Genomic DNA, 15,879 nt, shown 5'->3' on the forward strand with positions numbered 1-15,879 from the left:
GAGCACAGAATTCACATTTTCTTTTTGTTTTTTAAGCTAAACATGTTAAATCAGAAAAACACAAAAATGCTATTCCAACTGATATCAAGAACAGTATATCCAAATCCATAAGAGAAGGACAGCTGGGTATAAAAAAGATGTTATACAATTTTTCCATGTAATCTTTCTTCCCTACATCACAGGCATATAATAATTTTCTGAGTACCTGATATAAGGAAAAGTGCTAAATTTTAGGAAAACTTTTTTAATAAAAATTCTGCATTTACCAAAATTAAGGATTTGTGCTAACCCGTGGCATTTGTTTACATTTTCCTGATGCTTAGTCAATGGTAAACATATTTTGATTTCAGTAACTATTGCAGGTAAATACTCACCTAGCCCTAAATTCATAAATTGTGTTGTGCACTAGTTGCTTAATAATCACAGCAGGTAGTTATTGATAATTACTGCCTTTCTGATAGAGTTACTTCTGTCAACAGGAAACGGTGGGTTCAGCACTGAGTCCCCAGCTAAAAGGCAGCTGAAAAGCTACCTGGCTTCTTTTTCTAAAGTCAAATTAAACTTGTACGGTGCTTAGGTTTATTTCTTGAGAACTCTGCCTCAAAGGCTTCATCTTTGGATGGCCACTCAGTGTCTCCTAGACATTAGGCTTCCTCAAGAGGAGTAGGAGGCCCCAGAGCCAATTCTCTGGCCTTCTCTAAGGACTGAACTGGTCCCAGGAGATCATGATCATGAGGTTTTGCCAGGGGACCGGGGTTCATACTAGTTGGTCATGATGGAGTGTTGTAAATAATTTTGATAAATAATAAAGGACTAAATTTCGGATATAGATTAGACACACAAACACATTTAAAGCAGATTCGGGCTTATATTCTCACATGAAGTCACTCTTCTCCAGCTGAATTCCAATATGTTTTGCTGAGTAGGAGTAAAAAAAACACAGACTTTCAGCTAACCAGTCCAGGAATTTCTCTTGGCCCCTGGCCCAGGGGAGTGGGTCCCATGTGAATGTCTTCTGTCCTGTGAGTCACATGCAAAACAATTAAGAATCCCTTTCTCAGAAATTCTTTTAAAAAATAGTGTTATTTTTAATTGACACATAATAATTGCACATATTTATGGGAACGGTGTGATATTTCGATACATGTGTACGATGTGTAATTCTCAGACAATTATCCTGCTCCTGAAATCCTAGCAATTAAGAGACTGGCAGAGAACCTGTGGAAGCCACAGTGTGTTCAAGGCCAATGGCAACTGCCTGCCTAGACTACGAGGTGGGAGAGATGAGAGTCTCCTACCAAAGTGAGAACCAGATGGCCAAGCACAGGCCAAGTGTGGAGGGTCCCCGGAGGGAAGGATTGGACGGTGAGGAGGTTGAGATGCTGCTCGCCTTGACTTCTCTTGCTTCGTGGAAGAAACAAAGCACCTTTTACATTTTTCTACATTTCCACTGTTTTCTCAGATATTTTCAGTATTATTCTTATTTTTTATTTTTAATAGGTTCAATTATTTTTCTTAATAGGTTCCATTTATTATTCAGGTAAATGTTTTAATTTAAATGATTTTGCTATACTATATTGTTAGGCTTTTTTAACAGGGAGTTTTAATTTAAAAATAAGCCCCACCTTCCTATTTCTGCGAAATGTAAACTTATTCAAACAGGCAGGACAAGTCAAAAGGTTTCGGGGCAAGACGGTCAGTATTCCTGAGAATAAACATTAGGCCACTCAACCAGGCACAACAGCAGTGGCAGAACGACTTCTTTCTATTCACCAGAAATCAACTTAATAATTTCAGTATCTGACATACCACAGGCTCATCATTTTTTGGCACTGATACTTTCCTAACCATCTTAATATGCTAGGTATGAGACTAGATATATTAAAATATGGTTTCTGCCCTCAAACTCCACATACCCTAGAGGTTTGGATTTTTATGTCTTTTGTGAGCATTTAGTCATGAAGAAACAAGAAACACACAATAAAGTGAACAGACATGTCCAGATCCTTTGGCACCATGAATATTTCTGGCAGCCCATTATTCAGTTGCTGGGGAATTCTTTTAAAGCCATTAACCATGCTTTACATGGTAAGGTAATATTATTCACTTTCGCCAAAGCAGTCCAACACGGGGAAAGAAGTAGAGAAAACAAAAGTAGCTGGCAGACTTCCTTGATTCAACACTTTTTAAATGAGATTTATAATACAGAGAAGTTTAAAACATGTTTTTTTTTTTTCAGGAAAACCGAAACAGCAACAATAATTAAAAGGAAAATATATAGCATGGAGAATGGATGTCCAGTCATCTCTCAGTATCCACAGGGAATTAATTCCAGGACCCCTGTGGACCCCAAAATCTGCAAGTGTTCACATCCCTGATATAAAACAGTGAAGAATTTATATATAATCTTGTATCCCCTGCATACTTCAAATCATCTGTAGATTAATTATAATACCTAGTAATAGATATAAATGCTATGTAAATAGTTGTTATATTGTACTTTTTTTACATTTGTATTGTTTTTATTGTATTTTTTTCAAATATGCTTTTTCAAATAATTTTGATCTGAGATCGGTTGAATTTGTGGGTGCAGAACCCATGGATACAGAGGGCCAACTGTAATTCGTAGAAGGGATTTTTTCCTTTCAAATCTTAGATGAAGCAGTCAGAAATAATGAATTGTGATTCTTCACTTTCAGAAACAGTCCTTTGTAGATCCAGTATCCAGTCAACAGAATTGAAATGCAGAGCGGAAGATGGCAGAGTCCAGAGACAGTAAACAAACCTTGGACTAAATTGCGTTCAGCTGCAGAGCAGGTCCCAGTGTCTACCACGTGTGTCCAGGGTGACAAACCAGCCTTTAAGCTCCTTCCAGGTAGGATGTTTCCTCCTCAATAAGTAAACCAGCCATCCGACCCCTTTACGAATGAACCCAGCTCTGCCTGTCCATTCTCCTCTCACCCTCCCTCTTCCACCCTATCTACCTATCAGCCTCTGTGGCTTCCACTTTCCCTCCTCTCTGATAACATTGCTGCACCACAATTAGCTACATGGGGTCAAGATGGAACCTCTGCCAGTTTCTGCACCTATCTGGTAGGAAGCTCTCTCTCCTCAGCTGCCAGAAAGCCAGGCTCACTCATGACCAAGTTTGCTACCACATGCAACAGCCTGTGTGTAAGAGGGAAGAATGGGTCAGGTGTGCAGAGGGAAGCAGGGATGGAGGGAGGAGGCTGACTCCACATGGCATCCCCATCTGCCTCTGTGCACTCCATCAGGATGCCCTCGCCTTCCCTCACTTCCCAGTTACAGGCCAGAAAAAATGACCTGGGTCACCTATTCTCATTTTAAGTCGGGGCGCTGATACCTGTATCTCAAAGAGCACTCAATATAGACAATGAAAATAAGAACAATTCCTTGAGCATCCAAATTTTAGGTAGTAAGGAAAGCAAGTTTAACAATTTCTAGCCATCTACAGTCCTATTTTAAATCGAGTGGCATTTCCCCCAAATTAACATAGCAATAAAACAGTTTCCAGTTATTTATCCCTTACCAAGTAGGTGCTAACTTCCTATATATTAGCTAACTTAAGCTTCTCAAATATTCTGTGAAATTAGTACTATTATTACATCCCCTTTTCAGGTGAGGAAACCAAGGGTTAGAGATTAGGGACCCCAAGGCCAATGTTCTTATTTACTCATTGGATCGTCTCATCTTGGGAACTGTGTTCTGCCTCCAGAATTGGTGGGTTCTTGGTCTCACTGACTTCAAGAATGAAGCCGGAGGCCCTGGCGGTGACTGTTACAGTTCTTAAAGGTGGAGTGTCTAGATTAGCTAGACACAGAGTGCTGATTGGTGCGTTTACAAACCTTTAGCTAGACACAGAGTGCTGATTGGTGCATTTACAAACCTTGAGCTAGTCACAGAGTGCTGATTGGTGCATTTACAATCCTTTAGCTAGACACAGAGTGCTTGACAGAAAAGTTCTCCAAGTCCCCACCAGATTAGCTAGACACAGAGCACTGATTGGTGCGTTTACAAACCTTGAGCTAGACACTGTGCTGATTGGTGCATATACAGTCCTCCAGCTAGACATAAAATTTCTCCAAGTCACCTCCCAACTCAGGAGCCCAGCTGGCTTTGCCTAGTGGATCCCATGCCAAGGCGCAGGCAGCCAGTCCCACTCCACGCACCCTTGCACTCCTCAGCTCTTGGGCGTCGGATGGGACCAGGAGCCGCCTAGCAGGGGGCGGCGCCTGTAGGGAAGGCTCGGGCCTGCACCGGAGCCAACCGGGAAGGGGCTCAGGCATGGTGGGCTGCAGGTCTGGAGCCCTTCCGCGAGGCCAGGAGGCAGAGGCCTGGCGAGAATTTGAGCATGGCGCTGGTGGGCCAGCAGTGCTGGGGGACCTGGTGCCCCCTCCGCACCTGCTGGCCCGGGTGCTAAGCCCCTCACTGCCAGGCCACTCTGAGTGTGCCCTCGAGGCTGTGCCCACCCGGAACTTGGCGCTGGCCTGCGAGTGCAGGCAAAGTCCTGGTTCCTGCCTGCGCCTCTCCCTCCACACCTCCCCGCAAGGAGAAGGAGCCAGCTCCAGCCTCGGCCAGCCCAGAGAGGGGCTCCCACAGCGCAGCCGTGGGCTGAAGGGCTCCTCAAGCATTGCCAGAGTGGGCCCCAAGGCCGAGGAGGTGCCAAGAACGAGGGAGGGCTGCCAGCACGCTGTCACCTCTCAGTTCTAGTTTTCCCTTCCTTCTCCATATTCCTGTTTTTATTCTCCTCCCTATCATGTGTCTCCTGCCTCCTGCCATCTGATTATAATTAAAAAAAAAACCCTTTTTTATTCCACAAAGTTGTAGTGTCTGATGATGAATTCTGGAAGCCTGTGAATGCCTATAGAAGTTCTCTATCATCAAACCTCCTTGCACACGACCTTCCATCCAGGCCCTGAGAATTCTCCTGTGTTGATTTTGTTTATCACTCCCCAAGTACAGGGGGAGTTCGTTCTGTACAAATATACATAGACAAAAGGTCATTCACCAATATACTCTCCACAGCTGATGGAACAAGGGCGATTATTTTTTATTTCCTCTGATTTTTTTCTGTAATAGTGGTTTAAAACCACAGGGCTTTGCTTGTTACTTTAAATCAGACATCTGATTTCTAATAACAGCTCTGTCTCTGGTCGTCTTTATTTCCTTTGACAAGTTACTCTTCGGTCTTTCTCCTCCCTTAATATAACACAAAAGGGTTTTTAACAGGCTCCTTTCATTTTGCAGTTTTATATTTTCATGAACATCATCACTGGAAAAGCAGACATCTCTGTCTTCATATTGTAAATTCATTATTCACTTGGTCATCATGTTTCTTCATTGATTACTTTTACCAATCATTCTTTCAATGGATTCATTGCTCAATTTTTACTACAGAAAAAAGTAACTTCGTTTTCCCTCTAGGTTACCTAATGTAGTGGTAAAACTGGTGGTCAAAGGAGACACAGTTTTCATCTAATTCAACAGTTTTTCATGAAGCATGTCTCAGCCACTGAGAGCCACCTGAATGTGGACCTGCCCCTCCGCTTTTTCAAAATAATCAGCAGAAAAGGATTAATAATTCATGGAAGTGGTGGGTTTTTTGCCAGCATATTCCTATAAAAAGGGAAACATTTTCACATACTGTAGGGGCTGCCAGGCAGCTGAACATGTGGCCTGGCACAGAAACTAGTGATGAAACTAAAATATCAGGAAATTGTACCACTCATAACTTTTCTGCCAGAAGCTTCATTTACATTATTTTTAACTCTTCAGAGGAAGAGATTTTCATATCTAATCAAAGGAGCCAAGATTTTTTACCATGCATTGAACATTGAACATAATGTGAAATTCTAAGAGAAAAATAGATTTTCCTCTCAATTAATAGTGACATTTTACTTTGCCAATATTAAGATGATCTTCTGTTGAAATTTAGCTGAAATCTGTTTAACCCCAGAAATGGCTGCTGTAATGGATGATATATACCCAAGGAACACAATTTTCTCAGCAAATGAGTAATTTCAGCCTTTTGGGTTAAATGGTGAGATCTATAAAATTTTCCAAGTCCTATTTCCCACATGAGATTTATCATTAATAGATTAAAAGTAATTGTAAAAGATAGAGATAAGACAAAACATTATTTATCATCCCTTAATTAATAGTTTTCATATTTAATGACATATTGTTTTTTAAAATATCATTTTCACATCTACCTAATACTCTTGCAATGTCTATTTTCCCCGATCTGATCATAAATATCTAGATGGCACAACCTTAAATATATGACAATTGCTGTTGTTTATATTTTGCTTTTTATCCCATGTATCCTTTGTCAGTTCTTTTCATAATGTCTTAATATTTTGTCATCTTATATGATGGGTGGGTGATCCCTTCATAAAAGACAAAAGTCAGAATTAATCAGTCTCACTATCAACATATGTTCAACAGCACACTTTTCAAAATAAATAGCTTTATATTTGTCCTTATTTGTAAAATAACATAATGATTTACAAAACATGAAAATACTAAAAATCTTTTATTTTTGCATAGACTCTCCCACACACTAAGACCAGCACATACAAAATATGACCACTCTATTTTGAATCCTGCTCTAATTACATATTAATATATAATTAACTCAATGTCTATAAATATAGCCATGTAATCACTTTACTGCTTATATAGTGTTCCATAATTTAACAAAATTTAATTTCTGATTAATATGTAAATTTATATCTACATTTTTGCTGTTATATATAACATTGCAATGAGCAACTTTACCTATAACTTTGAACATTCATTCAATTATTCCTTTAGGGCAAACTCCTAGGAGTATAATTATAGGTGTACGTAAAATTTTGATTAACACTACCAAAATTCTAACCCTCAAATTTATTCAAATATATGTGCTCAATTGAACTGAGTTTTTTTAACACAGAATTGAGTTTTTTATAAATCTTTTTTATCTTTTACAAAACATTTTATTTTAACTTACGTTTTTATAATTAGTAATAAAATAAATTTTCTTAGGTTTCTCAGGAATTTTAGCATTTTATGTGTATGTTGTGTGAATTGTCTCTTAATGCCCATTGTCTGTCTATTAGTTATTTGTCTTTAATCCTTTAATCCCAAATATGGCATATCTGCAGCCAATACTTTTGCCCTTTCAAAATTTCATATACTAACTTCCCTGAATAGAACTGATGAATGTTTATCATTATTAATTTCTACCTTCTTAGCTTTTGAATTTTTCAATTTTCTTTTGTTGTCCCAGTAAGTGCAAACAAATATTATATTTGTTTTTTGGCCCTTAGCAATCTTTTAATATCCAAATACCTCAACTCAAGAAGGTATTGAATAAGCTCAACACATGTGCTATGCCCTCATTTTGGGTCAGCCGGTCAGGCTGAAAAGACCCCGCCACACCTACTCACTCTTTGTAGAGACCAGGGCAGGTCTGTTCACAAACATCCATGCTTCAATACTCTCATCTATGCATGGAGGGTACTGCAACACTTTAACATTGTTTCTTTTCAAAAATTACTTCCATATTGCTCTCAAAAGAAACGTGAATCCTAAATAATTAACTCCATCATCAAATAATGAATTTTCCAAGATAATCCTTGACTACAAGATTTCTGGTTTACGATTGGTTCTGATTGGCAGTCGATAACGCTTCCTCTACCAACTTCCCACTAAAGTAGATGTAGACACACTGGAAAGTAGACACACACACACACACAGAGTAAGTTGAGCTACTAGTAAAAATCACTTTAAGAACCTTGAAAATAGAATTGTAAAGGAATTTTCACTAGTAGGTCAATTAAACTGAATTGCAAAACTCAAATTATAGTGTTGTATGCATATGTCTCCCATGGAAACCAAGCAAACAAGCCAGCCTTAAAGAAGATACAAATATATTTCATTCTTTTCCCACAGCGTTCCCCCTAATTCAGAAACACAAGATTCGCACTAAATAGAAACTGGGCAACTGTGTCCTTCCTGAGTGGAAGCCTCCTTCTGAGAAAGCCAGACTCTTGCTCTTATCATTATCATGATCACCCCACCTTCCCCTGACTTCTATTATCTTTCTACATCTAGTCCCACTCTCAGAAACAACGGGGCAATGGGGCAGTAAGAGAGAGTGTGTGTGCACAGTGTGTGTGTTGGGAATCACAGAAAGAAGGAAGCCAACCCCCACAGCCCAGTGTCTTTTAGGAGATACAGCACTCGTCAGCAAAAAGTTATCAGAACAGTTAGGGACTGAAAATTCCTGGCAATTATACAATATGAACACCGGAAATAGCCTAAATATGCAGTAATTATAAAATGTTTACATATGCTATTTAAATACAATGGGTAGTATGTGACATTAAAATTAGATTTTTGATAAAATGTGATGAGAAAACTCAGACACACAGCCTTCATGCAATTTTGTTGAAAATATAGTCAACATGCGGTTACAACTCATTCATACCCAGGTTTCCATGACTTCAAATTTTGTGTTCTTTTTCTGCTACTTCAGCAAGAGTATTTAGAGACACAAGATGGCCAACCATAGAATCTGGGGGAAATTAACAATATTTAAAAAGCAGATCAAGAAAGAGGAACTACTTAAGACATGAAAAGGAGGTGTAAGAATGTGCAGGCCAGGCACGGTGGCTCACACCTGAAATCCCAGCAGTCTGGGAGGCGAGGTGGGCAGAGCACCTGAGGTCAGGAGTTCGAGACCAGCCTGGCCAACGTGGTGAAACCCTGTCTCTACTAAAAATACAAAAATTAGCCAGGCGTGGTGGTGGGTGCCTGTAATCCTAGCTGTTAGGGAGGCCAAGGCAGGAGACTCACTTGAACCCGGGAGGCAGAGGTTGCAGTGAGCCAAGATCCTGCCATTGGACTCCAGCCTGGGCAACAAGGGCGAAACTCCGTCTCAAAAACAAAAAAACGGCAAAGAATGTGCATGGAGGAGTTTTAAGAAAGAGGGAGTCAAATCTAGGAGAGGCCAGCTTTGATTACAGGTGACCATTTATCATAGGCCTTTTGGAGAAGATGGTGATGTGTATCAAAAAAGTTTCAGTGGAATTGTGGAAAAGATAAGGTGACGGAGCAGTGAGTTGTGAACTAAATGGAAGGTAGAGAAGGGGAGACAATGAGGACAGACTTCTCTGTTTCAGAAAGTCAGGGACCCCAAATGGAGGGACTGGCTGAAGCCATGGCAGAAGAACATGAATTGTGAAGATTTCATGGACATGTATTAGTTCCCCAAATTAATACTTTTATAATTTCCTATGCCTGTCCTTACTGCAGTCTCTAAGCATAAATTGTGAAGATTTCATGGACACTTAGCACTTCCCCAATCAATACCCTTGTGATTTCCTATGCCTGTCTTTAATCTCCTAATCCTGTCAGCTGAGGAGGTTGTATGTTGCCTCAGGACCCTGTGATAATTGCATTAACTGCACAAATTATAAGAGCACGTGTGTTGAACAATATGAAATCTGGGCACCTTGAAAAAAGAACAGAATAACAACAATTGTTCAGGGAATAAGAGAGATAACCTTAAACTCTGACCGCCAGTGAGCCGGGCAGAAAAGAGCCATATTTCTCTTCTTTCAAAAGCAAATGGGAGAAATATCGCTGAATTCTTTTTCTCATCATGGAACATCCCTGAGAAAGAGAATACTTGCCTGAGGGTGGGCCTCTGAACTGGCCCCCTTGAGTGTGGCTGTCTTCTATGGTCGAGACTGTAGGGATGAAATAAACCCCAGTCTCCCATAGCGCTCCCAGGCTTATTAGGAAGAGGAAATTCCTGCCTAAGAAATTTTGGTCAGACAGGTTGCTCTCAAACCCTGTCTCCTGATAAGATGTTATCAATGACAATGGTGCCTGAAACTTCATTAGCAATTTTAATTTCGCCCCGGTCCTGTGGTCCTGTGATCTCGCCCTGCCTCCATTTGCCCTGTGATATTCTGTTACCTTGTGAAGTACGTGATGTGTGTGACCCACACCTATTCACACACTCCCTCCCCTTTTGAAAGTCCCTAGCAAAAACTTGCTGGTTTTGTGGCTTGTGGGGCATCACAGAACCTACCAACATGTGATGTCTCCCCCGGATGCCCCGCTTTAAAATTTCTCTCTTTTGTACTCTGTCCCTTTATTTCTCAAACTGGCTGATGCTTAGGGAAAATAGAAAAGAAACTACGTGACTATCGGGGCAGGTTCCCCAATACTTCTGTTTTAAGAAACCAGAAAAAACGGAGATGGAAAGGGATGAGAATGCACGTGGGAGGTGAGACAGACGAAGAGATGAGGTGAGGCCAAAGGACAAGGTGGCCCTTTAGCGCAAGACCCATGGGAGTCCTTATAAACTAAAGGGTAGGAACCAGGGGCTGAGCAGGGGCTGAACAGAGGCTGACAACACAGAGGTAAGGACATTTCAAGATTCCTTAGTAGCTGAGCGAGGAGAAGACCCTGAGCACGGGTAGAGGAGCGTGGCATGAACAGACAGAGGATTCTGGGAGCAGAGGAAACAGAAGACGACTGTCCTGGGGCCAGATGTGCAGCAGAGGATGTGCAGCAGAGGATGTGCAGCATGGGATGGGCAAGCAGGCAGGGAGTTCAGGCAGGACTCATAAGCTGTGAGTGCATGGAGAGGCAAGCTGGCTGACTGTATTTACATAAATGCAGTTATTACAAAATCCTTACATAGATTATACTTTTCAAAGAACTATAACATACAGAACACCACAACTATACAAAATAAAGCCATCTGTTTTAGACAATTTAGAAAATACTTAAGCATATGGCCATGTTCTTCATTATGAAGAATAGACCTTTATTGTGTAAGTCTGAAATTCTGAGCTGCCTTTAAATGGGCTCCATGATACGCTCTGAAAGCTACTTTAAAAAGCAAACCTCTGATCCCCATTGGTTTATTTGTCTTCTGTCTCTTTCTTGTAAAAGTTGACTACAGAAGACATTTCCAGTAACCATAATTTCAGTGATTTCAAAGCTAGATGAATAGGAGTTTCCTGCACTGTCTCATAAGCATTACGTTTGCCCAGAGAACTGCTTAAACTTGACTTCAGACTGTTACTACACTCTGCTTCTATAATGGATCAGTTCTCTGGTTTATATGAAATTCTAAGACGCTTTCATAAGATTTCATCGTACTCATTCTTACATGAACTTCATGATATAATGAGATAAAAATGTAATCAGATAAAAATCTCTAGGCAAATTACTTCCTAAGTGACAAATCACTAGAAAGTGAGAACTGTTATAATTCCAAGTCCATACTCCACCTCCAAGGATGTGCTTTCAGGAACAAAGGTGGATCTCAGCGTTCCGATGAAGCAAGAGTGGCTGTGACTGTGGTCCAGTGCAGCAGAGGAAAGACCTGTGTCTAAGCAAGAAGCCACGTTAGAGAATCTCCCTAAGGACAGCCTGGCAGTCTTGACCCTTAAACGCCACAACATCTTTGTAAGTTAATATTTGCTTCACTTGTACTTATTTTCTAGGTCTCAAATATAAAATGATTCAGTAGCTTCAGTGACACTCAGCTTTTATCCCTCCTCAGAGTAGCTTGCTATTGCATGTACTTTGAGTAAATTGCACCCATGGTGCTCATCTCCCTCTGTCAGTTTTCTCTCAAAACCATAAATGAAGTACACATGCCTGCAATTTCAGCAGGGCAGATGGCAATGATTCAACTCTTGCGGCAACATTAATTTGGCCTTGAATCCCCACTTGCCTCCCTGCCATGGGTCAGATATCATATTGGGACACGTGCTGTAGTTCTATGAGTCAGTCAAGGCATCTCTAAAATGAAGGTCAACACACTCTTCCCATAACTGCAATGAGGATATGTAATCAAAGCATCTGAGCGGTCTCTGGCACAAAGTAGGTGGTAGATAAATGGTAGCCACCACTAATTGAAGGTTCTCAGCCAGTGTTTAAATGAATAATGCTGCCAGACAGGCATGGTTCAGGAGCCTGAAGGCCCTTATTGTCCAAAGCCACCGCAGCCCAATTCCTGCTCTCCACTCCGTCCCAACACACACACCCAACCCTTGCAACACACACACTCTGAAGCAAAGGTATGAGTTAAAATGAACATAAATATGCTTTAGTGTCGCTTCTCTTTTTAATTTGGCGCACCGTTATGTTTTGTGGTTTGTTTCAGTTTATCCATGTTGCATTATATACTTTTGCTTTTAGTGTGTTTGCCAAAACGCCCCTAAAATTATCCTAGGGGAAAAACATAGAACGTGTATTAAGGTCAAATCCATAAGTAACTTACTCATTTAAACTTAAATCCTTCATAAAGAGCTTACCAAGCTTATAAAAATATTCAGATTGGTGGTGTTTATGAGACTGTCCCTTAAAAATACACAAGAGAACATAAATGCAATGTCGGAGATTCTGTCATTTGTGCAGAAGTTCAAAGAGTTCCTATGTTGCGGCCCCACACGTGTGCTAAGGACACAAAATGACTGAGAAAAGCAGCACATGCAAAGTCGACCAACAAGGTATCTTAAGAAACAACTGCATTTTTGCCCAATAAAATTTTCTCTTTTGAGAGAAATAAGAAGAAAATAGGGTAATTTCACTTTTCTTATTTGCCATGATTTATATAATACTGGCAAGCATTTCAATGGAGCATTCTCAGTTTCCATAGGTGGAGGATTTTTTCTTTTATATTCCTTGGGGCATCTTATAAGGCGTTACAATTGCTTTGTACAGCTTGTGGCTTTCTTTACACTAACTACAAACTCCACCTTGCCAGAAGTGTGTGCCAAATAGTAATGTTCACTTGTTAAAATTAAATAAAGAAATGCCGTAGACACTTTGATAGTTAAAAATTTTATGAAAAATAAAAACTTATGAAGCACATTTAGTTTAAACTTACAATAGCAGCTTATTTCTTCTTTGCCCTGAACATATGTCAAATACAAAGTTCAGACAAAAGACCATAATGTTTATTTATTATATGGAGGGCCCGGTGGTTTATAGTTCTTCATTTTTAATACAATTGATAAAAATATATGCCATGATATATAATAAAATAGTAAATGTATTGTTAAATGTATGTAGAAAAATCTTACCATGTGTCACGCATTTGAAGATTTTGGTTTCAAGTACCATATTCCTGAGAACATTGCATATTTCTACATGATTAGTTCTGTCATTATTTAAATTAGCTTTGCTCTTAAATGTCAGGTATTACCTTTGGGTTAAAATGTTGGAAATAAAACAGACCCCCAATTTAATAACATCTGTGAGACAGGTAAAAGCAAGACACTCATTCAATTTATTCCATAAATGTTGATTGATCAGTAGGATACAGCAGTAAACATGGATCTTGTGGCATACTGAGGGACAGATAATAAAAATAATCAGGCTGCATGCACACACATTCCATGAAGAAAATAAAGAGGGAGGAGATAAATGTCAAAATGCAAGGGTTTATACAAAAAGTAAAAGTTTGTTTTTTTTTTTTTGAGACGGAGTCTCCCTCTGTCCCCCAGACTGGAGTGCAGTGGCTTGATCTCGGCTCACTGTAAGCTCTGCCTCCCGGGTTCACGCCATTCTCCTGCCTCAGCTTCCCAAGGAGCTGGGACTACAGGCACCCGCCACCACGCCCGGCTAATTTTTTTGTATTTTTAGTAGAGACCGGGTTTCACCGTGTTAGCCAGGATGGTCTCGATCTCCTGAGCTTGTGATCTGCCCACCTTGGCCTCCCAAAGTGCTGGGATTACAGGCGTGAGTCACCGTGCCCGGCCAAAAGTTTTTTAATGTAAGCAGTGTTTTTTGTTTTTTGTTTTTTGTTTCCAAAAGTGACGGATGAACTGTAATCTGAGGTTTGACTTTATGGTTGTTCTTTCACTCATTCTAAGTTAGCTACACCCTCTCCAACTGGCTGCTGTTAGAGAAATATTCATTCTTCATTTAAGATCTTAGGCAGAAGCTCCTCAGGCTTCCTTCTCTGGTTCAGTTTGCATTCCAGGGGAGAGCACTGGGATGGTGTGAGAAAGCTACAGAAAACTAGTGCCTACACAAGTCGACTTGAGTCAGAGTGCAGGAGGTCACAGATCTTCAGGGCTTGGCCCTCAGGAGCATTCCTGGCTGACCACTGTGGGGGGAGACCAGGTGTGCTGGAGGTGGTGGCAGCTGCTCGGGATCTCTACCCAACTCCATGTTCAGCGGCGTCACGTTCACAGCTTGGCATCGCCCATGGTAGGAATATTTATGCCATGAATATCAGTAAATACTACAATCCAGATCTTTTCTCCATTACTATCTGGTTATTACAAATTTGCAGTGCACTAGTGGGTGGAACATATTTTTGGTGACTATCTTAGCAGCTGGACGGGCTCAGTTCAATCAGGCAGATGAAACAGGCTTAAAATAGGAGAGTATGAAAATCTGGGCCCAATAAATCAACTACAGAAAAAAGCAGTTCACAGTGACTCCACCTAGGTAGCCCCCTCAACAATCAGATTTCCATTTTATGCTAATTGGGCATTTTTTCCTTTTAGTACTCAGCTTTTAGGAAAAGGAATAATTGAAAATGAAAACAACTGAAAACAAGAGCTGATGAAAAATATCATGTCCGGGCCATTTTCTGCACACTTGGCAAAATACCCCGTCCTCTCGGTAGGATCAGCCTGCCAAGAGGGGCAGCCACCACGACTCTGAGATGTTCTTGCTGGAGCAAGATTAAAGGCGTAATAGAAAGATTCTCAACAGCAAGGACTTAAAATGCTGTCATTGAGTAGGAAACACAATTAAACTGAACACCTTTTTGAATTAGTCCATTTCCTGAGGTTTTATCATACACGTCTAAGTAACTATGCAGTCTAACGGTGAAACAGACACTTCCTGCCGCACAAGCTATTCCTATCTCCTTTTGTGAAACAAAGAATACAAATGTCTTACTCATTACTTTGTTTCACTTAGTGGCCACAAGGACCAAGGAGGAGCCCTGCGTTTCTGACCTGGGTCACACGCGGGAGGAGGGGGCGAGCTGCACACTTCCTGGATGTCTTTGCTTTGCATCCTCTGTTCTCTCCGGAGACTGGCAGCCACTTTTCCATGTTATCTGATTCGTCTTTCAGATCTCTCAGAGGTCAGGGTTTTGCTTTTCTTTTTTCTATTTCATTTTATTATTATTATTTTTTAAAGGTGACCCCTTTGGAAGCTCAAGTTCTTGGCTCAGCAAAGCCACCGAGAAGGACTCTGATTTACGCACAGAAACTTGAAATGGGTTAGATGGGATACTTAGCAGGATGCAGTTTCCAGGTCTGTTTAAAGGAGACAGGCTGCAGCGCAGGCCGTGGGTGGGGGACGCCTTGGCTCCCCCAGGCCATCGGAGAGGAGCTGATGTAACAGCTCTGTGACAGCCAAGCCTTTTCTTCAGATTCATGCTTTTTACTGATAAATATTGTGAACATTACATTTACACAAAAGAATGTCTGACTAATCTCTTGGCACAGAGCAGAATCCCTGAGTTTTAAATTTGAACCAGTTGAAAAACAATCAATACACATTTAAAGAATGCAGCAAATATCAGACTTTTAAAAAGTCTATATATATATATAGTGTTTCAAATTTGAGGTATTTATTCGTACTAAAATGAAAGGTAAAACGTTCTTAGACAAACTACAGAATTTTCCTCTCTCTGTGGTTTTCCAGTAGTCCAGCTCAAAGCAAGCCAGACTAGCGCTGTCTACAACTCATAAGCTTTTCTGGGGTTGATAACTATAGCAGGCTCGCTTTATTTTATTTTATACTCTATTTGCTTTAGGTCAAATTGGAGATATAAAAACTGCATTTTTAGGGGAATAAAATGTGTAGAAA

At 40.5% G+C, this 15,879-nt stretch overlaps 1 protein-coding gene across 5 annotated transcripts in view; it reads right to left on the bottom strand.

The window, feature by feature from the left end:
* PIEZO2 (piezo type mechanosensitive ion channel component 2) overlaps positions 1–15,879 on the bottom strand; it is a 480,117-nt gene that overhangs the window by 240,762 nt on the left and 223,476 nt on the right. The gene's annotated exons all lie outside the window — the stretch shown is intronic.

The sequence above is a fragment of the Pongo pygmaeus genome, chromosome 17, assembly GCF_028885625.2.
Source record: "Pongo pygmaeus isolate AG05252 chromosome 17, NHGRI_mPonPyg2-v2.0_pri, whole genome shotgun sequence".
Lineage (NCBI taxonomy): Eukaryota > Metazoa > Chordata > Mammalia > Primates > Hominidae > Pongo > Pongo pygmaeus.